We start from the raw sequence: 25715 nt of genomic DNA, 5'->3' as shown, positions 1-25715 counted from the left end.
AACAATTTTATACTACCACGTCACTTCTACTTGCCATAGTTGCAACGTTTATGTCTTGTTTATACATAATTAATACAAAATAGCGTATATTACTACAGCTTTTAATTAAAAAAGACGGTAATTACAATTCCGAGCACAGGACTCTCTTTTTGAAAATAGGACTTCCGATTGTCACGTGAGCGGTGTTGCCACGTTGTTCAGCATGGCTAATACTAGAGTCGGCTGTGGTGTGGCGGCAACCTAGGGACTTTTCTAGGCCAACACAGAGTTGTACGCACAGGTTGGCGACACAGACGGCGGCGCCACTAGGAGAGAGATAGAAGTTTGGGCCTGCCGTCCCACTGGCCGCCCGTGGTATCCATTTCAAACCGTACTGCTTTACACGTGGCACTTCACGCGCGAATAGGACCCCTGCTGATATTTCCCACTGAAGTGAATTTTTCCCGTGAAAAATCTAAAAATTTGTTAGCGCAATATTTCGAAAACAAATGAAAATCAAGTGTATACATGCAAGCTTAATGAATTCGACTTCAAAAAACTATCAAATGATCGAAGGAAAAATATATAGTTCCATTTAAAAAACCAAACTTTGCCATTATATTTTTGAAAATAATAATGTAAAAAAAAATTCGTCTACGTCAAAATGTTGCTCCCTCTTACTACGCAATGACCACCAAAGCAATTTCTTGTATCTTTAATAGATTAGGAAATAATGGAGTGTTTCCAGTTACGCGGGACACACTGTATGTATTCATTCTTGGAAATATTGACAGTAAAGCGCGTTATTTTCTCAAATATCTCGAAAACTAAAAGAGTCCGACTATTATATGTATAGGAAAAAGTTGTTCAGAATAACGACCTTGACAACATATTTCAAGGTCGGAAGATCGAAATCGGAGGTGGCTCCCTTATTCTAAATATTTACCCATTCACCGGTGTAAGTGAGAAATAATAATATTTGGCAAATATTTCGGACATACATAAATCGACTTGGTGAATGTTGACATTTACTGGAGGATGTCGACATTTACCAAATTTTGGTCTTATACGGTAACATATATACAGAATGGGGGTCAGTGAAAGCTTACACATTGAATATTTTTCAACTTATAGAAACTGAAGAATAAATTGTCAAATAAAAGTTGCACGAGAAGAACAGGGAATTATACAGTGTTAACAGAAATCTACAAATTTGTATGGATATTTTTTGTATGAAAGGAAAATAATTTATATGATTCCTGATTATTTATATATGCAGATGTTGTGGTGTTCCATATTGGATGCATCTACCCTACAGCGTAAGACGAGAGATATATGTATATATACCTACTTGAAAATGATTTACCGTTATAGAAGTTCTTTCTGATAAGAAGAAGCTGGTTACAAATGTCGAAGATCGACTACATTTTCGCGTGAACTCGTTACTCAGCTCAAACGAGAATGTATGCTACATAACTCTGTGGATGACACTTTCCTGTACGCGCACTGTCCCGTATGAATATCCGAGAACATGAATAGGGCGTGTGAGCCGGAAATTTCCTTCTTCTTGTCGAGCGGAAATCCTATTCGAATTAGGTCATTGTAATTTTCATTGTATTACATCTAACAAGAAATAAGATAAATCTTTATGTGAGTTGAATTAGAAGAAAATTAAATTTCAGGTAAAACAAATACGATTTAGATCGTCAATGGGCACGTGGAAATTGGGTTTCTCTTGTACATCCTTTTTCTTAACTGACGTTCCAAATATTTTATTTCTGTTTAGAAAGCATTTAATAAAAATATTTATTTGGAATTTTTTGATACTGTCTTAGCATTGCTTCCAAGTTTGTAGAAAGTTCCAAGAAATTATAATGTCGGACGTGGAGTTTGTGGACGTGCATTCGACAATACAAGAATCGGTGTGTCCTCAAGAAAATGTGCGCAATGATATTGCGAGATTGCAGTTGAAAGATGCCGTGGTGTATTATGAAGAGCTCCTTGCTCAAGATGACATGGTTGCATCACAACCTTCAGCAGTCATTAATGACAGGGCCATTCTCATGGTAGAAGAAATTTACTATCGCACGATAGAAATGTTGAGCAAGAAGAAACTCATCGAATGCGAAGAACTTTTTATGAAGGATGAACCCGACGAGGAGAACGCGTACGAAGAAGTTGGAGGATACAGTTCGTCCGAAGATTATGAGCCAGAGAAGAAGACGATGAAAACAGAATATGTTCCACTGGAATACAAAATTAAAGTGGTGAATATTGCAACAGCACATCCAAGTTGGACACTGAAGAACCTACTGAAGAAAGGGTGCTCCCGCTTGAAACGTATGGATGATCTGGCAAAGTGGAAAGCACACATTAAAAGTGGTGGGACCGTATTTGATAAATATGCTATCATCGATTCCTGAACAAATGACCGTTTCCAGGAAGCTCGGAACAATTGTCAGCAAGTGACCATACGAAACCTGCAGCAGTGGGCACTAGCTGATGCATGCCAGTTTCGTGCCTTTGCATTTAAAGCGTCTGATACGTGGGCGAAGCAATTCAAATGGAAGCATGGTATTCGGCAACGGAAAATCACAATGGAGGAAATGTGGGCTTCAGCAGAAAATTTTTGTATACAAGCTTGTGCTCTGATACCGAATTTCAATTCGGATTTCGTTATCAACATGGACCAAACAGGCTATCAATATCAATCCATCTTTGATAGAACGCTCACTCACCGGGGGTCAAAAGTAGTTACCGTCCAAAGGCAGAGCATGCAGGGCCGATTTTAGCAATATTGGCGCCCCGGGCAAGATTATCGTGGCGCCCATTCAGGGGTTAAAAAACGCGTCAGGGAAGATGGACACATAAATGTCGCAGCATATACAGCATATATGTAATATTACATATGAGATGTAGATAGAAAGAAGAGACAATGAGAAAATATCGGTATATTTGCATACTAGGGACACCGGGCTGCGGCGCCTCCTACAGATCTAGCGCCCTGGACGATTGCCCGACCGCGCGTCCTAGCGTGGGCCCTGAGAGCATGAATAAGTTGACTCATTTTTATACAGCCCAATACGCTCTCACTTTGTTGGTAAAATTATTACTTGCTGTTTTCGTGTGTCTGCAAGAGGCATCAGGTACATTTGGATCGAGTGTTCAAAAGTTGGTAGACGAGTATTCAGCCAAATACCAGAACGACATTGTGACTTGTTCAAAATTGGAAAAACTCCCAATTGCATTGTATAAAGTTTTTTTAAATACTTGCTTAAAGCCATGTATACAGAAAGAACAGTTCCTTTTACTGATAAATTCTTGGGGAGGACAGACTAATCCGGTGATATATGACGAAATATTCCAGGATGACGAGGGTATGCCAATGTGCAGTGTGAAAGTAATACATATTAGTAGTGATTTTGTTTTGACAACAAATTTCAAACTAATCCGTCTGGTGGTTTGGGAGGATTAATGCTTCAGAGTGAAAATCCTGACCATAGAACCACTCACGAAATAGAGATAAAGAGCTGCAATGCCAGGTCAGAGTCACACAACGAAACGTAGTGTCATTGTGCACTATCCAATAATATCAAAATGGAACTCTAGGACAAATTGCAGTATACGCTCCTGGACGTCGCGTCGCGACATCAATCGTGCTGCTTCCTGATAGTTTAATTTACGACTTCGTCTTATCGCAGCTGAGCTACACCTGTTACCACGGGATCAAACGTGTTAAGTTGTTCTGCAGAGAACGGTCTGCATTTACAACCAGCCGTAAATCTTGGTTGCGGCTTTATATCGGTATGGGATATATTTGGAGACGCCGGGCACATGTAAACCGCTTTTGTGCAAACTTCAAGAAACAACCGTCTATTCTTTCTTCAAGGTAAAGGAAAGTAATTAACAAAAAAATCATGTTTATAACTATAAAAACACTGATCTTTATCAATACAAGCCGTTGTATTGTTACATTGTACAAACATTGTAAAGTGGGTGGTAATGTGGTGCCCTATTGGAATAACTAGGCAAGGGCTGGGTAAATCTGCTCCTCCCACTAAAAATCTGGACTAACCGCTTCTAAAAAATGTGGCAAACATTCTAAAATATTAAGATTTCAAAATTCCAGAATTTCAAAACTTCAGATTTTCTAAATTCCAGAATCTCAGATCATAAAAGTTTAATAATGTCAGATTTCTAAAATTTTAATATTTCTAAGGAACCTAGTCTACCGTAAAAGAAGGTCCATAAGTAAGATAACGTGAAAAATAAGTTTTTCTAAAAGAAATATATGGCCCTCTTAGGGCAATGTGGCCACATTACCAACAGGACCACATTGTCCTCCAATAATATAAATAATACAATATAATGCATAATATATTAATTATAATTGTACATACACATTCGACCGACGTGGAAAAATATGGATTCAGTGTTTCATATGTAAATGATGAACATGTAGTAAATGCACATCATGCAACAAAGAAGAATAAGGGGGCTATATTACTCTCATTTTTTTAAATGTTCTAAAAATGACTTATTCTTGTAATACATATTAAATACAATGAAATTATTTTTCTTTTAATTTTATCTTTTATGAATTATAAATTATAAATTAGATTTTAGGAAGAAATAAAACTGGAGGACCAGATTATCACTCCTTGCTCTGTATATAATTCTGAAATTCTGTAATTTTATTAAAACAAATTTATTACGCAGATAATGAATTAAAATGCCGTTCCTTTAATTAGTCGCTCTTGTTATGTAAGCGATATGCAATCTATACGCGGTGAGCTTGAGTGTATTTCTACCCATAGGGTAGGGAAATTAGTATTTCTTGATGATATTCTACGTAAAAGTAAGTATTCAATTATCTCAAAAAATAGTTTGGGAAAAAGTCTTTCTCGTAAGAACAACCAGTTTTGTAAACGTTCACACAACGTACAGAGAATGTTACTTTAGGATGTTCAGAAAACTTCCTGAGAATGTGCGCACAGGACGTTCCACTTTTTAACAGGCATCTTCCTAGGATCTTTAAAGGATATAACCAGGATATATAGGGGACATATGGATGTTAACGGGACATTCTCCGTATGTACGAAACGTCCAGCATGGACGTTCGATGGACATACATGAAATGTTTCTGTGCTATCTGGGTTGTAGTACAAAATAAAAATGTTACTTATAAATATTTTGGTGTCCTTAGAAACAGCTGTTATGTCGTTTCTCTCTTATTATACAAATAGCTATGAATAATAAATAAATAGTTTTTGTACTGTTATTAATTATGAATTGTGAGGTAACATTTTACATTTTCTTAAAATATAAAACATAATATTGGTTTAACATAACATTGGAAACTCTACTGGTGGTTGAATATTTCTGTGCCCAACTCTATGTAATTTACAGAAAAATTTATGTCATAAATATGTTTGAATCACTTCTTAAGAATGATTAATCGTAGCAGCGTGCTTGAAAGTTATCACTTACAAATGGGAGGAAAATGTGCGGAAACTATGTATAACAGAAGAGAGAAATTATTATCAATCTGCATAATTGGTGTAAAAGTTTATCGGAACTTTGCGAAATATAAGCAGATTCCGATTTCTAATCAAGAAACAATGATAATTTTGATTATCAAATATTTGAAACTTTATTAGTAATATTATAAATATCGTTATGTACATAATGAAGCATACATAAAAATAAACAATTATTATTGCTTCAATGAAAAAATTAATCTGTACAAGTTTTGATTTAAAAGGGTTTTTTGATGTTAGGAAATAAATTCTAGTAAGTTTGCATCTAGATACGACTGCGAGGGTAACTTCAAAGTCTATAAATCGAGCGTTAAAAAAGCACATACTATGACAAAAAATCAAAGATAAGATTCAAATGAATTTTAAAGTAAAATCTAAAAGACACAAGCTAGAACATAAACATTAGAAATAGCTCTGACAATGGGCTATCATTAGTTTTCTTTTATTCATATAATAAACTGAAAGTTAAAAACTAATATTTAATTTAACAAATTGACAAAAGTATGTTAAGTATTAATGTATTTCTTAAACAAATAAAGTTTTTGAGAATCCGCTTATGCAACAAAATTTAGTATTTAAAAAGATGTAAATAATTTGCAGTTTTAACTTTTTCTTTACAACTAATAGTTTTATTAACAGTATTTTATTAAAAGTATTCATTAACATCTATTTTTTAATCTTTGAGGGCTGTTTTCACCCATTCAAACAAAAAAAGTACATGTCAAATGTTTTTTCATAATTCTGTACATTAAAATTGCATGAAAATCGACGCGTGTCAATTGGGTAATGTCCCCTAGCAGCCTTTGTAAAACAAATCAATGGAGCGTATATTACGCATCGCTGCTTCAGGCATTTACGTTGGCGAACTGAATAGCCATGTCGCATCATCTGATATGAACATCGGCCCTATGCGGGAGCACACGTTAATGTGTAGGTCATTTCGAATGCAATACACGTGATGCTATCAGGGAATAGAACGATTCTGGTTCGTTACCAGGTATCTATTCAATTTACAGAGGTTGAATTGTTGATACCCTACGCAAACCTTGTATAAGTAAAGATATAGTTAACCCTTAGTTATCATTTTTCTGAGACGTAACTATCATAAGTCTAGGAGACACCTGAGGTTGTTTATTAAATAAATAATATAATATTTCCTTGTTTAAAGGCCTAATATGTTATATTATACTCCGAAATGGATGGACCAATCGAAACGAAACCTTTTGCATCTTGTGAAGTATTTCTCCCAATTGGTCCCGTAAAAAATATGTTGCATTTTTTCATTCCTAATGACTTTTATTGCAAAAAACGTAATGCTTCATTTATACATATGTATATTTTTCGCCATTTACGCTGCAAGGAATGTACTGATCGTGATGAAACCTTTAACATTTAGTAGGAGATATATCCGCAATGATCCCTCTTGCAAAAATTTATGTAATTTGTTATTGTTAATTACTATTGTTACATCAAAAACCCTATTCCTTGGTGTTACTTTGCACGGAATGTACTGATCGCGATGAAACCTTTCACATCTAATAGGAGATATTTCCGCGATGATTCCACTTGCAAAAATGTATGGAACTTGTTATCGTTAATAACTATCGTTATTACAATTAACCAATAAGAACGGTAAACCACCTTATAAATACTGCTCGTTTCACTAAAAAGTGTGAAATAAAATAATTTTTAACAAAAAATACAACCGACTTCATAATGCGCTAAAAAGTGTAAAATAATTTATATTTCGTTTATACAACTGCGTAACAATTATTAATGAAATGCGCTAAAAGGTATAAAATAATTTCTATACTCCACAGCTATTACTAAAACCTGTTTGATCGTTAAATAGCATACTAAATACATTTCAACTTTTTCGGGGACGGGGCAAAATTAAAAATACCCGAATAAATGATGCTGTCAATAACCATTTGATTGTGGTAACTGCGGCACTCGGTAATTAATAAATCCTAAGAAAAAATACGAAACGTTATAGATACAGCTGAAAACATTTGTAATTGTAACGATTGTATCAGAAATTGGCAACACTTCTGATGTACATACATACATCTAAGTAGTTAATCCGCAATGGGTATGTTGATTCTTGTTGAATATTGTTTACTTGAAATTAACAAATAGGTCATCTGTCATAGGTTGCGGAAGCCTGAATTAGGATCTTCCTAATAGAAGAAAAGTTTTTAATTTTGCGCCGCCTCCGAAAAGGTTGAAATGTATTTAGTGTACTATTTAATGATTGAACAGGTTTTATTAATAGCTGTGGAGTAATGGTACTGTAACGTGGTGACACGAGTTTCCCTGTAACAATTATCAAGCCCGGTTGGCTTTCGCCCATTGTCGCCCACACTTTCGCGTCTGTCCCCGTATCACCCCCTTCTTTAACCCTGTTCCTTTGTCCAACCGCCGGTATCGGGCCGATAGAGGCAAAGGCAGGACACCGAATAACGACGCTGCCGCCACTGAGAGGAGAACCCCGTCGGGAGGCCGATGACGACCCTACAGCCCCACGGAAAGAGCGCCCCGCGACAGCCATCCAACCCAAGTTGCCAAAACGACACCGCGGGGCCATCTATCCGCCGAGTCTGAGGACCCTAAGCCAGCAGCCATCATCAACAAGCCTCTGTCAGCTCCCTATCGACCCCAATCATTGGCCAATCCCAGATCGATATTGATCCCTAGCCCAATTAGTCTCTGACCCGGAAGACGACCCAATCCCCGACCTGTATCCCCTCCCCAAACTTCCTTACGACGGGCTCGTCGTCGCTGCGACGATGAAGAGCCGACACTGGCCGACACTTATTGTTAGATTTTGGCGAGCGAACAAGTATTGAGATTTGGTAAAGGAGCGATTATAGAAATTTCCAAAGTGATAAACAAAGTGAGAGGCGATTTAGAGAGAGTACGTGTATGTGTGAGGTGTACAGCGTATTGGTGAGTCCCTAAGATTTTAATAATTGTGAATTCTGAGTTCGGCAACGACCACCTTCTACGTCCGTGCAATTGTAAATCGCGATATTACGTACCACCCTTTACTCCCATCCTTAAAGATCCCCCTTTTTGCCTACCCCTTTTGATCGCGTAACGCAACGAACCTTCCTCGAACCTTCCTCGAACCTTCTACCCCGAAATTCCCAGCCCTAGAGTTTCCCATCCCTGCGTTCTTCCCCGCGAAGAGTGTGACGGCCGACCGAGGTCGAGCCGCAGGCCCCTGTCGAGTGTAAAGACCCTCTTACTTTTCCCTTTTGCCATCGCCACGCGAACGTGACTGGCGCACTGATCTACAGGGTGTCCGCGCTAAAGTGTGACAGACGTTTTATTTCGTTACTATTGATGGTATGAAAAATTGTTTATATGGAAATTGCACGGTACAAGGGGGCCCATGTTTTGGCGTGAACGAAAATTTATTTACATTATTAGTTTAGAAGATATGATGGTCAAGTTTCGTTTTTTAAATGGAACTACATATATTTTTTCAGATCATGTGATAGTGCTTTTGAAGACGAATTCATTAAGCTTTAATGTATACACCCGATTTTAATTAGTTTTGAAGATAAAACATTTACAAATTTCCCGATTTTCAGTAGATTCGTTTCGGTTTGAGTGGCAAGTCGTAAAAGCGGCCCTATTGTTGCGGTTTCTTATTCTTTGGGTCTGCCGTTCCTAGCGTAGACCCCCGCTGAGGCACTGACCGCTACAATCGGGCCACTTTTACGACTTGCCACTTTGAGAACTAACCGCTTCGTCCCCTGGCGAAGGGCACCGACATTAAGGGTTTTCGATTGTCATGTATCTGCGGTGTCCGAATATGAAACTTACTCACTGAATGTAAAATTTAATTTTTGAACGAAACCAGTTAATAAGTAACTTACATATTGTGTTTGTGTATTATTTTATCTACGTATACTTTTAGTTGTATTTCTTTGTATGTTTTGTACATATTCTTTAGATACATGCAAATTTCTATTTGTAAACTGAACTAATTAATTAATAAAAAATATATATTGTACAATATATATTGTACTAGCTGCGTTACCCGGCTCTGCCCGGGAATTTTAATCAACTATTATTATCCCTACTTCCTTATTCCTATCCCTACTTCCCTGTCCCTATCCCGACTAATATATAAAAGTGAAAGTGTCTGATCGTTTGTTCCTCTTCACGTTTAAATGGCTAAACGGATTTTAATAAAATTTGCACTATTGGACAGCTTATTTTTTCAAGATGGACATAGGCTATGTCATATTGCGATTTGTTATGTTTTTGACTAACAAAGAAGCATTCAAGAATTGGTTTGGTAATACTCGGCATTGCCACCAAGATCCCCTCAGTATGCTGAAAAGTTGCTTAAAATTCGGTCCTCTATAACAGGCTTCGGAATTAACTGCTATTTTCTGCTGATTTTCAAATGTCACGCCTCCTTTCCCCCGCCGCGCGTCTTGGCCCCCGCGGCGACCGTAGTGCTTGGGTAACCTCAGACGCGTATCATTAGAATCGCGCGTGACAAAAAACAACGCATCGATAATAGTACCTCATGGGTGATGTGGAAATCTATTATTACAGTTGTCGCCTTAATGCGCCACGCGTGATTCATTGCGATTCATATGAAAGGCGCATGAGGTTACCCAAGCACTATGGTCGCCGCGGGGGCCAAGACGCGCGGCGTGGGAAAGGAGGCGTGACATCTGAAAATCGGCCGAGAAGTGCAGTTAATTCCGAAGCCTGCTCTATAACATATTTGAAGCTCACAGAAATCTGGTTTTTAAAAATTTTTTTTATTTTTTTTGGAAAACAAAAGGTACCCTATGTCCTTCCTAAGGATGCAGTCTATCTCCTTGCCAAGTTTTATCGAAATCTGTTCAGCAGTTTAGGCCATAGACATATGAAAATATAGACGGAGCATAAACTGCTACTTTAGGTAAGGGGGGCTCTGATAATCGGGGCGAGGAGAGGACTCGTCTGACATCGACTTATTCCGGCAAGACTCGGTAGTATTCGGCTCACATTTCACATGTATGTATGTACACCATAGACATATGAAAATATAGACGGAGCATAAACTGCTACTTTAGCTAAGGGGGGCTCTGATAATCGGGGCGAGGAGGGGACTTGTCTGACTTCGACTTATTCCGGCAAGACTCGGTAGTATTCGGTTCACATTTCACATGTATGTACAGAGTGATCCTCTCGCTACGCTACCCAAAGGAAGTGCCGCCACAATAGAATGTGGTAGTCTACATCCTATTTCTGTCATCGCTTACATGACCGTCGAGGCCCCTACGGCGAGGACAGTTATGTGCGTGAAAATGTGTTAAGAAAATATTCTGTTTTCCGCAGTGCTTAAATGGGACTTTTCTGCTCATTACACACATTTTCACGCACACAGTCGTCTTCGTTGCAGGGGTCAAGTAAGCGATGACAGAAATGGGATGTCGACTTCTACATTCTATTGTGGCGGCACTTCCTTTGGGTAGCGTAGCGAGAGGATCACCCTGTATGTACCCTGATTGTGAGTTGCAATGAACTTGTCGCAGTGAAGTTGGCTCCAGATTTACTGACACATTCACGCCGCGTCGGTGAGTCGATCTCGCCCATCGTCTCACCGACGCGGCGTGAATGTGTTAGTGAAGTTGGCTACAAATCGGCTCACCAACGCTGCGTGAATGCGTTAGTGAATTTGTAGGCAACTTCACTGCGACAAGTTCAATGCAACTCACAAGGAAGGTTAGGGAACCTGGAAATTCCAAAAATTATGAAACTTCGCATACAAGTACAGTAAGTCATCTGTAATACGACCCTGTTTTCCGTTGGTGCCATAATTCGGGTTTAAAGGGTGAAATTACCCCTTGAAAAAAATTCGAAACTTTCTTTTTTGTGGAATATCTTAAAAACGGTGAGAGATATGAAAAAAAAGTTTAAACAAAGGTTGCACAGTTCTGTGGTGTTTACAAAATGGCGTCAAGAAAATGTTGGAGGGGAGGGGTAACTAAAAAATTATGCATTTTTCAAAAATTTTCTTGACACCATTTTGTAAACACAACAGAACTGTGCAACTTTTGTTTAAACTTTTTTTTCATATCTCTCACCGTTTTTAAGATATTCCACAAAAAAGAAAGTTCCGAATTTTTTTCAAGGGGTAATTTCACCCTTTAAAACCGAATTATGGCACCAACGGAAAACAGGGTCGTATTACGGATGACTTACTGTACTTGTATGCGAAGTTTCATAATGTTTGGAATTTCCGGGTTCCCTAACCTTCCTTGTCAGTGTACACTGACGATGAGTTGCATTGAACTTGTCGCAGTGAAGTTGGCCACGCATTCACTCATCGACGCGGCGTGAATGCGTAGTGAATTTGTAGCCAACTTCACTGCGACAAGTTCAATGCAACTCATCGTACGGATGCGAAAAGCCGAACATACCCGAGTCTGCGCTTACGAAAATAGTCGAAGTCAGATGAATTCCCCCCTTACCGCGATTATCAGTTACCCCTCGTAGAAAGGCTCCGTCTATATTTCATATGTCTATGGTTTAGGCGTGAAAAGGTAACAAACAGACAGACAGACAGAGTTACTTTCGCATTTATAATATTACATAGTATGGATGTATTGTACGAAAGTTTTTAATTAATATCTCGGAAACTAATAGGAAGCCGAAGATACCACTTTATATTTGGGGTCCCCTCCTCCCTACCCCCTACCCCTCAAAATTTCATCTTGATCGGCGACCGGTCGCATTCGGAACTACAGCCACAACATATGCTGAAAATGATTATCTTCGGCTTCCAGGCATGTTTGAAGGCGCTTTTCTAAATTTTTAAAAAACATTTTGTAGCGTTTGTTCACTAACATTACCTATTTCGCAACGGTTTCTGGAAATTACTCTATTTAATTGGGGAATACTATCCTCAATAACATGCTTTTCCTTTCATTAATAAAGTGCAACCCGTTGCTCAGATCTTTTTCTAAAGATTCAGTTAATTTCAAACGACTTTAGGCCTTCAGGTAACGGGGTAATTAGATCATAAAGTCCCTTCCCTTCCATAGTTGGGTTTTTCCAAATTAATTATTTGTAAACCAGCAACGAAAAACGAGGTAGAGAAAACGACAGTCGTTTTCTAACTTGCAGCATTTAAACGTCGGAAAGTATTGTTTTTAAATCGTCAACCGTTTGTCTTGTAACCGTGATTGTTTGGTGACTTTATTTTTACTTATTTTGGCTTAGTTTTGTGATCGCGATTTTTTTATTGTATTTTAATTTAATTTATAATTTAATACTAATTTAATAATGTATTCGATCGAACAACGTGTTTTTCTCGTTCGGGACTATTATAAAACCATCTCCTTCACTGAAGCTAAAATTAATTTTACACGAGTATATACACAAATTAGTGCACCGTCAATAACATCAATTTCGAAACTTATAGAGAAATTTGAAAAAACCGGGAGTGTCGTGCCACAACACGGGGAGGCCGGAAGATGTCCGATGAAACGGTTCAGAATGTGCGAGATCATTTATTAGCAGAGCCATCGACATCGTTGAGGCACCTCTCTCAACAGATTCAGATGCCTTATTCAACGTGTCAAACAGCTGCAAAAAAGGCACAGCTGCATGACACCTAAGCTCAGACATAGTTCGTGAACAGCTCGCAAACGGAATGCAAACGGTTGCACAATTGGAAGGCTATTGTGTTTCGAGTTCGCAAACAGACCCTTTGATGTACCGCCTCCTTAGCGAACAGTGTTCGCTGTTCGCTGACCAGTTCGCTGCAACCTGCTCGCTGTTCGCGAAAGTGTCCACATTGCCGGCGAACATGGTCCGCGAGCTGTTCGCAAACTGTTCGCGAACAGCAGTGTAGACCCGGCATTGATGCAAGAGCTGCTTCTGCTTGACCACTCGAAACGGGTGCAGTTTTGCCAGTGGTTCCAGCAGCTTATTGAAAATGATCCCCACATTCTGAATCACACTTTTTTCACGGATGAAGCTTGGTTCCATGTAAATGGATATTTAAACTCCCAAAATACACGAATATGAGCTAAAACAAACCCCCATGAAATTTTCATCGCGTCATTACATTCGAGAAAAGTCGGGGTGTGGTGCGCCATTTCTCGTGAGTGGATTATCGGTCCGATATTTTTCTATGACACTCTTAGTACGGTAACGTACTTACGAATTTTCGATGAATTCGTCAATCAATTAACGGATATGGAATTATCGGACGGATATTTCCAGCAGGACGGGGCGATGTGCCATACTTCACACAATAGTTTGCAGGAAATACAAAGTTTTTTTGCGAATAGAATAATTTCAAAAGATCTATGGCCACCCCGGTCATCAGATTTAAATCTGTTTACAAGAACAGACCACAAACGGTTAGCGAATTAGAACATTCTGTCCGCCGCGAAATAGAGAATGTTAGTGAAGAGATGTTTCAAGATGTTTCAAAAAATTTAAAAAAGCGCCTTCAAACATGCCTGGAAGCTGAAGGTAATCATTTTCAGCATATGTTGTAAAGATAAGTATTTATAAATATTCACATAAATAACTATATAAACAGCTAATCCGGTCTGCGTAAGGCATTTTCCCCCTCGTTATAAACAAAAGAAATAAAAATAAAAATAAAGAATGCTGAAATTAGAATAAGATTTTTCTGACCATATTCTTCTATTCCATTTCTTGGCTTCGTCTCAGTCATAAACACATACAGAGCAGTCTTGAGTCCGGCGACTTGACCTCCTGGGTCTTTTTACCTGCAAACACAGCAGGGTTCCATTGTGCGGGACGGCTATTATGTTGCGCTGCGAGAGAATCACCATGTACCTACTCTTTGCCCAAGATTCTGTCGGGTCCACAAACCCGAGACCTCGCGGCGCCGGCAACAATCACAACAAACGCCTGGGGCCTTGCCTGGTCCACTGATTACAAACCCAGGGTGCCGCCGGCAACCAACAAACGTCTCCCTGCGCAGGGGATCCAACGGAACCCTAGTTCCATCTCTTCACACACGGACGTCTCCTCGCGCGGAAGTCTCCAACGGTGTCCTTGCTACTGGATGAATTTCCAACGGTGTCCTTGCGACTGGATGATCTTTCCGCGCAGGAGTATCCTACGGGAGCTGCGTCCCGAAACACCACAACACGCGATTAACAAATCGCTATAGAACGTCGAACGTTCGTATACACGATATCATCTATATCACACGCGACACACTCACACACACAAATCAAACTTCAAGGGTTTTTTACGCCTTTAGGCTTTTTCCCCTGCATTTCCAAAATAAACTCTTATTTTACCACCATACTAATCTCGATTGATTATTTATTAAACCGGCGTCGACAGATCCTAAACATTCTTTCGAAACGTCCGGGAATTACGGTCCTTTCCCAATTCATCACCCTTATCGCTCTCAAGTGTTTAGTAAACTAAAGATCTAAAATCAAGGGGGGAAACGGATTTAAAAGAGCTGACATCGAGAGGACGAGCACTCTTGTTCGAACCTTGGACGAAGCAAGATGTAATTCCTAACTTCTAAAGATTTTACTCAACGAACAGATTGGAACTGTTCATGTTGAAGAGTTTCGATCGTACAGTCAGTGCTTTTCCTTAATAATTCAAAAACGAAACTTCAAACAACTTTTTCGCAAAGGAAAAAGTTGTTCAGAATCACCCCAGCTATCACCCCTTCACTGGGCGAAAATGAGTTCTGGGACACCCTGTATATACAGGGTGGCCCACATAACTCTTAACAGCTCAATATCTCGAAAACTATAATATCGATTTTAAAGTTCTTGGTCTCAAATTGCAAAGATCTGAAGGGCCTTTCTAACTACATAAACATGATGTGGCCCACCCTTCTTCTTTAATGGGGGGCAAGGGTACCTTTATAATTTTAAATGGAACCCCCTATAAAACGTTACATATTTAGATTCTATAGGAAAAAACAAGTAAATTTTGTCTCAAACATTTTTTTGTCAGATATTTCCAACATGAGATTATAACAGTTTGAAGTTTCTACTTGTAGGTACTTCCTTGTAGGTACAATTCTTGAGTTTGACTCAGTTATCCATGAAAACGTTCTCATCGTCAATACGATGATTTAAATAACATCTTTTGCATGATGCGGTGCCACGTGAAGTTGGCACCTCATATTTTCAAAATGCTATTTTTTCTGGTATTTCGCCGGAACTATTTCTGAAACCTATCAGGAACTATAGAACTATTGCGGGTGCAAATAGAACTGTTGCTAAAAGTTTTGTTTTTTGAAAATGGGGTGCTAATTTCACGGACACAATTCAAAAACGCTATTTCCAAGCGCTTCAAGTAAGTACCTACAAGTCGAAACTTCAAACTGTTATAATCTCATCCTGGAAATATCTGATAAAAAAATGTTTCAGACAAAATTTACTTGTTTTATCCTGTGGAATCTAAATATGTAACGTTTTATGGGGGTTCCATTTAAAATTATAGAGGTACCCCCGTCCCCCATTAAAGAAGAAAGGGGGGCCACTTCATGTTTATGTAGTTAGAAAAGCCCTTCAGATCCATGCAATTTAAGACCAAGAACTTTAAAATCGATGTCATAGTTTTCAAGATATTGAGCTGTTAAGAGTTATGTGGGCCACCCTGTATGTACATATGTATACTCTGCAAGACATGTACCGTTCACGATGATCCCACTTATAAAAACGTATGGAACTTGTTATCGTTAAGAACTATCGATATTGCAATTAACCAAAATAAGAACGGTAAACCACCTTACGGCATCCTAAAAATATTGCTCGTTCCACTAAAAAATGTGAAATAAAATAATTTTTAACAAAAAATACAACTGATTTCGAAATGCATTCAAAAGTATGAAATAATTTCTATTTCATTTATACAAATACCCAACAACTATTAATAAAACTTATTTACTCGTTAAATAGTATACTAAATACATTTCAACCTTTTCGGAGGCGGCGCAAAATAAAAAACGATTTGATAGGTTGTCGACGCCTGAACTAGGATCCTCCTAGTAGAAGAAAAGTTTTTAATTTTGCGCAGCCTCCAAAAAGGTTGATATGTATTTAGTATACTATTTAAATTAGTAAATAGCTTTTATTAATAGCTGTTGGGTATTTGTATAAATGAAATAGAAATTATTTCATACTTTTTAGTGCATTTCGAAGTCGGCTGTATTTTTGTTAAAAATTATTTTATCATTTAAATATTAGTATATAAATATCTGGGTCATTAATAACAGCTTGCGTAACGTTCTTACCGATGGCCGTGCGAGCATTGAAGGTGTTGTGTGAGATAAAGATTATTCTATTTGTTATGCGGCATGGCAGCTTTCACAGTTTATTGCACTAATTCAGAAACACGATCGGTCATATTTAACATGACTCTTAAAAAACTACCCTAAGCTGGCCGGAGTGGTAGTTCATCATGTATTAAAGAAATTACCACCCAGGGCTTAAAAGGTTCCAAACCATAAACTCAGAACATTCATTTCCACTGCCTAAACAAAAGGCCCAAACCTTCTTCTCTTCCGGGTCTTAGACGGACCCTGTGTGATGCACGTGTCTGCGCAGTCCAGTTGTCGGTTCCAGGCACCAACGGTCACCTTGACCATAAAAGCATTCATTCATTTATTGCCTGGGGTACAACCGATCCTTCCAAACCAAATGGCTCCCATGTGTATCGCGGCTGCTGGGCTCGGCTGGTTCGCTGCAGCTCCTAACTGACCGTTCTTCAGATCCGGGAGAGGGAAAATAGAAACTAGAGACATACATCAAACGCAGGACACTTCTTGTCGATCTTCCGACCAAATCACTTCGTTCGTATTTTAAAGCCTCCGTTGAGACTCCGATCAGTTTGCTTCATAAGCATTCTTTAAATCACATATACGAACAACTGTTAACACTTGAGTCAGAGTAACTCATCAAACCATTAAGTCTTTGTGCAAGTATCAAATACATCTAAACATCATAATCATTCTATAATTAATTACAATCCTAATGAGCTCTGTCTCCTTAACCGGTCGCTGGGTAGTACGCGGTTCGTGGCGTCGGTCAAACCGTAGCGAGGACTTACGACCCTCGTTGACGCGGATCGTATCGAAACCGCTAGTCTCGTCGCGGACGCGTGCTCGCAAAACACTATTATAATATATGATTTACGTAAAAACTCTGAATTGCACTCCTATCGCCTTTGTAATATTTAACGCCATTAAAACACAATCTGAAAATGGAAACATCGCTGGGGCTACTACCCATAACAGATAAATTTTATTGACTGCTAACTTAAATAGGGCGAGTCGAATAAAGTGTTCCAAAATATTATCGCAGAAACCGTAGCAACTATCAACCTAATTTTTTTTAAAAATAAAATAATACCTGATAGTGTGGGGTATACAAAATTTTTCTGAATGGCTACCAAAAGTTCAAGATAAACTGACGTCGTCTTTCTTAAAAGAAATGCTATACTAATCTTTTTTTATTTTAATAGCTTTTATCAAATTCAATAACATTTACTCGAACGATTTTTTAATATTTTTCATAGTTAACGATTTATGACGAAGGGAATATTTAAGGGGCGAATACACGGACGCCTTCATAGAAAATAAAATGGACGTATTTTGTGTTAAAATTCATTTTATTAAATACTGAAAATGACAACCATTTACTTAACATGTATTTTTTGTTTTTTAATATTATGACTCTTATAATTTGTGTTTCGGACAACATTATTGCATGTACCGACTTACAAGCATTACTTCTAAGGGTATTTGAGGCATAAACTTACCACAAAAGAAAATATGAAAACTCGAATACAATATGCTTGTCAATTAGTAAATGCAACAGTACTGTTCGATGTTACATCACAATATTATAAAACGGATAAATACATGTTTAGAAATAAATAGTCGTCATCCTCAATATTTACACGTCTGTTTTAATTCTCCTTCGAGATTTCCGAGCATTTGCTCCTTCAACATTCCCTTTGCCTTAAATCGTTAACAATTAGGAATATCAAAAAATAATTCGAATAAATATTATCAAGTTTGATAAAAGTTATTTAAATAAAAAGAAATTAGTAAAGCATCTCATTTAAAGAAGAGGACATAGGTTTATTTTGACTTCATGGTAGCTACTTCAGAAAAATGTCTTATAGAGTCATGTAGGGCAGGAGTACGCATTTTTTCTTTGAATTGTTGTAAAATCAAAAATTTCAAGTGGAATGAAATAAAACAAAGTCATTTATTGAAAGTCCTTATTAGATGACAATTTGAAAAAATAAAAATTAAACTTTGTACTCTGTAATTCAAGTAGTAAAGAAAAATAGAGCCTTATCAAAATGCGTACATTTAACCCAATGTAGGGGTAGGTGTGCGCAGTTGTGCGGGTAAGTGTACGCAGCATAATAACTCAAATTTTAATGTATTTAATTACTGTATAACTATAATTAATAACATAAAGATTATCATTTATTTATAAAATACATACATCACATACAAAAATACCCTGCTTATAGGTAATGCACTGTTCATACCACCATGTATCACAAACGCTACATTTAATTTTAATTCAGGATGTTTTTTCAAGAAACTGTACATACACCCAATCACGCCCAGCCATCTTTGAAGATTGGTTGAAACGATGTGAAATTTTATTTACTTCGGCGTACTGATAAATCAGTGTTCTGAGACTAACCATATTAAAGCCATAATAAAGATCGTCACATCTTTTTATATAATTAAATATTTCATCTTCTTGTTCAATAGTGAATGTTGAAGAAAATCTTCCTAAACTGACCGCGGTTGATCCAGCTTTTAATCGTTTTCTCAGTGTACTTTCTTTCATTCCCGTTTGGGCTGCTGCTTTTCTTTTACTTGTACGTTGGGAGATCAATAATTTAGTAGCATTGAATTGATCATTTCTAACAATGCATCTATCTGGAGCCTTCCGCATATAAATTCGAGACATATTTTTAATTTATAAAGCGTAGACTATAAATCTGAAACAAAATATTTCAGTGTTTACACGGAGCTGTGTAGGTGGGGTAAGCATATGCATGCGCACACTTACCCGACAAGCTTATACGCACACTTAACCTAAGCTATTCAAACGGAATTAAGTTAAAATTGCTCATAATTGCGTTATTTTATCATGCCTTGTAATGTTACACATCAAAATAGATAAAATGACGTGCGCGTTCATATATAATAAGTATTCAATACCGTAACGCATGTATGTAAGTTTTTCAATTGAAAATGACAAAATATCATAATATATTTAGGAAAAAATTTCACTTACCTTTCTTGACAAAACAATTAAACCGCGACCGGCAGCACATAAACGTTTCGTTCAATGACGTAACAAGCACTAAAGGGAGTGGGTACCCATTCTTGAACTATTTTAGAAATATTTAGTCTGCGCACACTTACCCGCTGCGCACACTTGACCCACATGACTCTATCGTACCTACATCACACAATCAGGCACTTCTTATTGCTTAATTTTAAGAAAGAATTAAGTCGATAGGCTATCGACGATAGGCTACAGTTATGAGTCCCATTTAGGAAAAACCGCTTCAAAGAAGACATTTTGTCTTTCTGATCGATAATTGTCTACTATTTGATCGCTACCTCCGATTTCTGTCAAACTTCAATACATTTAAAAGGATTATTTAACACTACACGAGATTTAATATATAGGTACCTATTTGTACCGCAACCTGTCAAATGACCTGTCGTGGTAAATGACGCTAGGTTACGCGTGTTTATCGAATTTAACAAATAAAAATATAAATTAATGATGTAAAATTAATTGTATATATTTAATAGAAAAAGTCATGAAGTCAAATGTGAAAAAGCGATAACATTTTATGCGAATTTTCTAATCAAAAGTTTACAACCGGTTATTTAACCGGTCCATGGTACGTTTAGTGTTAAAAGGGTAGAATATCATAAAAAAAGTGTCGCAGACAAATCTAAGTCCTTTTAATATTACATTAACGATCAGGTAGTGGGCAGTTATGTACCCCCATTATGAATTAAGTAATTAATTTCATTTGGGCGAAAAAAATAAAAACATATAGCTGTGTTTAAACGTTGATAAAAATATATTCTGTTTTTAAGTATGATTTGAAACATCAGATGTTTTGTCCAGGGAATATTAGCAGCAAGAAACAGCTAAGTATTATTTATAAGAATTCAGATACTTACTATATAAACCTATCTTTGTAAAGTGGTGATAATTAGTTAATAGTTTTCCATTGTCGAGATAGAACTTATTCCATATCGTTTCATGACCGTCGTATTTTAGAAGTTCGAATTTCATAATAAGTGAGGAAAAGTTTCGATTATATGTATACTTTATGTACTTACTACGTAGAACTCTCAAGATTGTTCAGAACTTCGACGATGGTTTACGAAGTGTTATCGTCGTTATAACACATTCAAAATACAAGTTGTTTTAATTTTCTTTTATTGCTTTCTTCATCAATCGAAATGTATTTCAATAATTTACCCAGAGAGTTCCAAAGATAACATAACAAAATAAACTTTTATTAACCCTCGGACGACAGATTATGGAGTCTCAATTTTAATTTAATTTTATATTATTTTCATTTTTTTGTAGGAGGCTGTATAAAGCGGGAAGAAAATAAATGATTTTTAGAGCGTTAATAGTATCACCGTCTTTGTCTTTATTTGATGTGTTCGACACCACTGTTGTCAGGGAACTGATTTTGCTTGCCGTGTCCGTACATTACCTTGCGCGGGGACACGGGAAGCAAGATGTCAACAAACATGAGATACATATACACGTACAGCCGCTAACGGCTGTTCATAGTCTACAGCAGGCCTACAGTATACGAGTATCGTATGCCTACATTTTCAATTTTACACTGTTTCTTTAAAAATTATTCTTCCAATATACGAAATTTTTTCATTTAAAAATTATACATCTAACTTTAGTTTTATATCTTTGTACATGTTTTGTAAGTTTGAGCCACGATTGATCCAGATTTCGCTGTTCAAGGGTTAAATAATACCGTTGATCACCTTTCTTCTAAGATACTGTGAAATGACACTGTAAAACACTCTCCTGTGGTGTGATAATGCCGAGTATTCTGAAACGTTCCTCGCCGGGCTTGTAAAGATAATATAGAATTATAACCAACCTCGTTGTAAAAGTTGTACTGAAACCATTGTATACTCTAACTTATCTTCCATGCCAGTCAGTCCTACAGAGTAACCCGAATGTTGATCCCGAAATCAGTATTATTATTTAAAACCTTGAATAGCTACAGAATTCATAGTTAAAGCGAGGTTAGTTAAAAATGCAAAAAGTATGTTAATGCTTAATTAGTAATAAATAAATATTTACACAATAACATATTGTCTTTTTTTTACATGTTTTTAATTTATCATTTCAATAAGTATTCGACTATAAATTCTAATTTTGGAGATTCATTAAAAAATTTAACTGATTTTTTAAGAAAAAGAGTTCTAACAGAAATTGCGAGAAGTAAAAATTCAGTTTGTTCAGTAAATCTTTAACAAACTAGATAACAAGTTTACTTTTCGTCCCTGACACTTCCTAATTTCTTTAGAAGATAACAAGATGTAAATCAATATTTTTTTTTCTTAAGTAGGTAGCTACGTTTTTTTAAAGTTTCTTTTTAGCTTTGCTGATGTAGTTGTTTACTAAATTATTAGTTAAAGTACACATTTATCTTAGAGGTGCTTAGTTTGACATTCGTTGCAGCTTTGAACGAGCTGTCACAGAACAAATCCCTTCTGAAAGACGTTTAACTAATGACGTGCAAAGAGGAAAGATCCTAGCAGGGGGTTGGGGTTGGATATCTTTTGGGTGAGAGCTTTTGATGTGAAGCATGAGTGCTGATCGCTCAATGACCGCTGTCGAACAGTAATAGATCTAACTCAGAGGAAGTTTGGTTTAAGTTTAACAAGTTTAGGTTCAGAATCTTGTAACTCGTAGATATCGCATATGGGTCACAGTTAATTATACTCCGCCCTTACACATCTCCATAGGTGGGTCATGAGAATTCGGAACCAAAAGTCGTAAGTAGTGTTTCAATAAATAAGACAATTTTTGTTTAAAATTTTATATAGATAACTAAATCTTTGTTACTTACCTACTTACATGTAAAAAATGACGTAGTTACATCTCATAATTAATTTAATAAAATATGATTCAAAAATAACAAGAAATACATTAATATTTCAATGACATTATAAGAAACACAATATGTATGTGATAGTGACGCATCTTGTGTTTTAAAACAATTTATAGTTTTGCAGAATCCAACTCATATAATACATCAACCAATTGACACACCTTTTTTTATATAGTTTTAGTATAATTTAAAAAATATTTGATAATATACAATAATTCTAACATTTAGGATTGAAAAAGATATTTTACATAATATTTGGAAAATTATTAACGATACCTAAAAACAAAAAATGTTAAGTTCAAATTGTATCTTTATTGTGTAAAGAATAGTGAAATTTCCTTATATGGTGTTACAAACCGTTCTCAAAAAATTTCCTTATATGGAATCGAATGTGTGCACCCGACACCAACCGTCTTCTAGAAAATTCGAGACCAACGCAAAGCAACGGCGCGGTCCTACGGGTCACGTAGAGTCAGTCCCCACCACTCTTTTTACTCTAATTTTTGAGTATAAAAAGGGTGGCGACAAGGGCACCTCGGGTCTAGTTGAAGTCTAGAATCAGTTCGATACACGTCAGTACGTTCTTTTACGGATAATCTCTGCAACGAGGAAACTCTGCGAGATTGGGTATTCCAAGTCCCTTTCAAGCACTCAGTAACTATACAGTTGTCTGCTGTTAAGCATTATTCTAATCGTTGTAGTCCGCCCCCGTTTGCTCACGTTCGTGAAAACCGAGAAGGATTAGATTCTTGCTTAGCGGAATCGAAACTAAACTTTTATTATTCAACTTATTTAAACTTATAACTTAGGGTTTAATTCATTGAACACCGCGACAATTACACATAACAATTGTAAGCTCCCGGAATAGAGAATAAACTCATATTATTTTAACTTAGCTAATATTGTCCAATTATATTGACTAGTCCAAAAACCCATTAAGGTGTACCTTTACCGATCGAGGTACATCAATCGAGTTACGAGACCTAATACTAACATTTCCTGCGGCTCCCTACGTTAGCCATACGTAGGTTCGTCCGCATATCACACTCCTGCGGCTCCCTACGTTAGCCATACGTAGGTTCGTCCTCACGTCTTCAACTTTCCTGTGGCTCCCTACGTTAGCCATACGCAGGTTCGTCCACCATAGCCAACCTCCTGGAGCTCCCTACGTTAACCATACGTAGGTTCGTCTCCACGTCTACTTCCTTAGGCTCCCAGTGTTAATAACAACACTGGTCAAGCCATTAACAACTACCATAACCGAAATTAAGCCCCGGCTACGCAGCCGCCCCCTCCAGCTCGTAACAACATAGATAATAATCAGAAAGTTTATTTGTTTAAAAAGTATATTAAAAGTTGACTTACTATGTAGTAACCTAATTAGTCAGTATAATTATGTAGTAGCTATAATTGACTTACACTTAAAATACAGATAAATTGGAACTATTACGCGTATGATGTACTCATTTTACACTTAATTGCTATCACCAAATCCATGTATCTTTTAATCCGGTAATGGATACGTGAATTTTTGATAAATTATGCACTAATGATGATAAATGCTTATGATCCTTAAATACGAAATAAGTAAAAAATAAAATCTGCTAACCATTTAACCTAAAAAACTCTTGACTAAAAATATTAACAGTGTATACTAAAGCTATACTGATCGCCTGAAAGATATATTGATGCTTTTTACGGTTAAAGGTTAGAAACTTGATGAGGTTAGGAGTAGTGCATGACCGAGCAAACTTTGTACAAGGTCCAAAAGTTATTTATTTGGTATGTGGTAGTGCGCAATTCTTCAAAATAAGGGAATCATTTGACTGTAGTTCCAAATGTCTCTGCTGGCTGATCGACACCAAAGTGGGGCGGGGGCTGTATAGTGCGCCAAATATAAAGCGATATCTTCATCAGCTTATTAGTTTCCAAGATGTTAATTAAAAACTTTAGACATAATACATAAAATTCTGTCTATACAAACGTAACTAATACAATCGTTTTTGCTGTAGTAGCTATCATTGTCGAGTGTTGAATAGCCAAAGACTCAATGGAGATTTCGTCCTAAGTACGTATAAGGTGTCGCATTTAGAATATCGACGATGTGACGACCGTTGTAACGTTGCCGGCCGCCTCCCAGTGACTGGAAATTTATGTAACCTAACCTAACCCAATCTAACCCGCAATTTTGGATGCAAATCAAATGTGTTTAATTGAGAAACTTAAACTAAATGTTTAAAAAATAGTTTTTACATGGGACTCCTTATAGATCCAGAAACCGATATTGCTACTGTGTCAACAGCTGCTCGATACTTGACGACGACGGCTACTACGGCGAAGATGATTGTATTAGTTATGTCTGTATAGACAGGATTCTATGTATTATGCCGAAAGTTTTTAATTAATATCTTGGAAACTAATAAGCTGATGAAGATATCGCTTTATACTTTGAGTCCTGTAACCTTCTGCCTCTCTTTTCGTGTTGATCGGCCACTGTGGATATTCGGAACTACAGGCCTTTATTTTCCTATTTTCCAGAATAATATTAAATATAACTAAAGTAAAGTGCGACTATTTAGAATTGTTCGAAACTGAAATAAAATCGCTAAGAACTACGAAGTAGCGACGCGAATTACCGGCGTGAATTGGATTAAAGGTATAAAGCTTTCCCTTCGCTTGCTAACAGCTGAATTTGCAGTGTTCAACCGTTCTTATACAGCAATCGCAAGCTATGTACTACCTAGTAGCAGTGTTGCTACATACAACAATACCCTTGCGTTCGATAGGAGAGAAGGTGGAATATGGTCCGGATTCTTATCTGTTAGATAAGTATTGGGATCTTTCGAAAACTAAAATAGAAACAATTAGTGTTCTTTATCGCTACCAGGCAGAGCTAATATGATTTTGATGTTTACTTTAATTAAAAAGTAAAAGTATCTGTTTCTGTTTATTTGAAAAGTTTTTTAAGATAAAATTAATCAATATTGTTCTCAT

At 37.0% G+C, this 25715-nt stretch overlaps 1 protein-coding gene and 1 long non-coding RNA gene across 6 annotated transcripts in view; one reads left to right on the top strand and one right to left on the bottom strand.

Annotated features, from left to right (window-relative positions):
* LOC114880592 overlaps positions 1–25715 on the bottom strand; it is a 123771-nt gene that overhangs the window by 9210 nt on the left and 88846 nt on the right. The window lies entirely within an intron of this gene.
* The window catches only part of LOC123987661, a 49205-nt gene continuing 31826 nt past the window's right edge, over positions 8337–25715 (top strand). For all 3 annotated transcript variants that reach the window (XR_006829267.1, XR_006829266.1, XR_006829265.1), the window contains exon 1: positions 8337–8468. This is a non-coding gene — a long non-coding RNA (uncharacterized LOC123987661). The remainder of the gene's footprint in view (positions 8469–25715) is intronic.

Source organism: Osmia bicornis, chromosome 3 (genome assembly GCF_907164935.1).
Source record: "Osmia bicornis bicornis chromosome 3, iOsmBic2.1, whole genome shotgun sequence".
Taxonomy (NCBI): Eukaryota; Metazoa; Arthropoda; class Insecta; order Hymenoptera; family Megachilidae; genus Osmia; species Osmia bicornis.
Note: the sequence above shows the minus strand (reverse complement) of the source record. Positions and strands in the feature narration are given on the sequence as shown.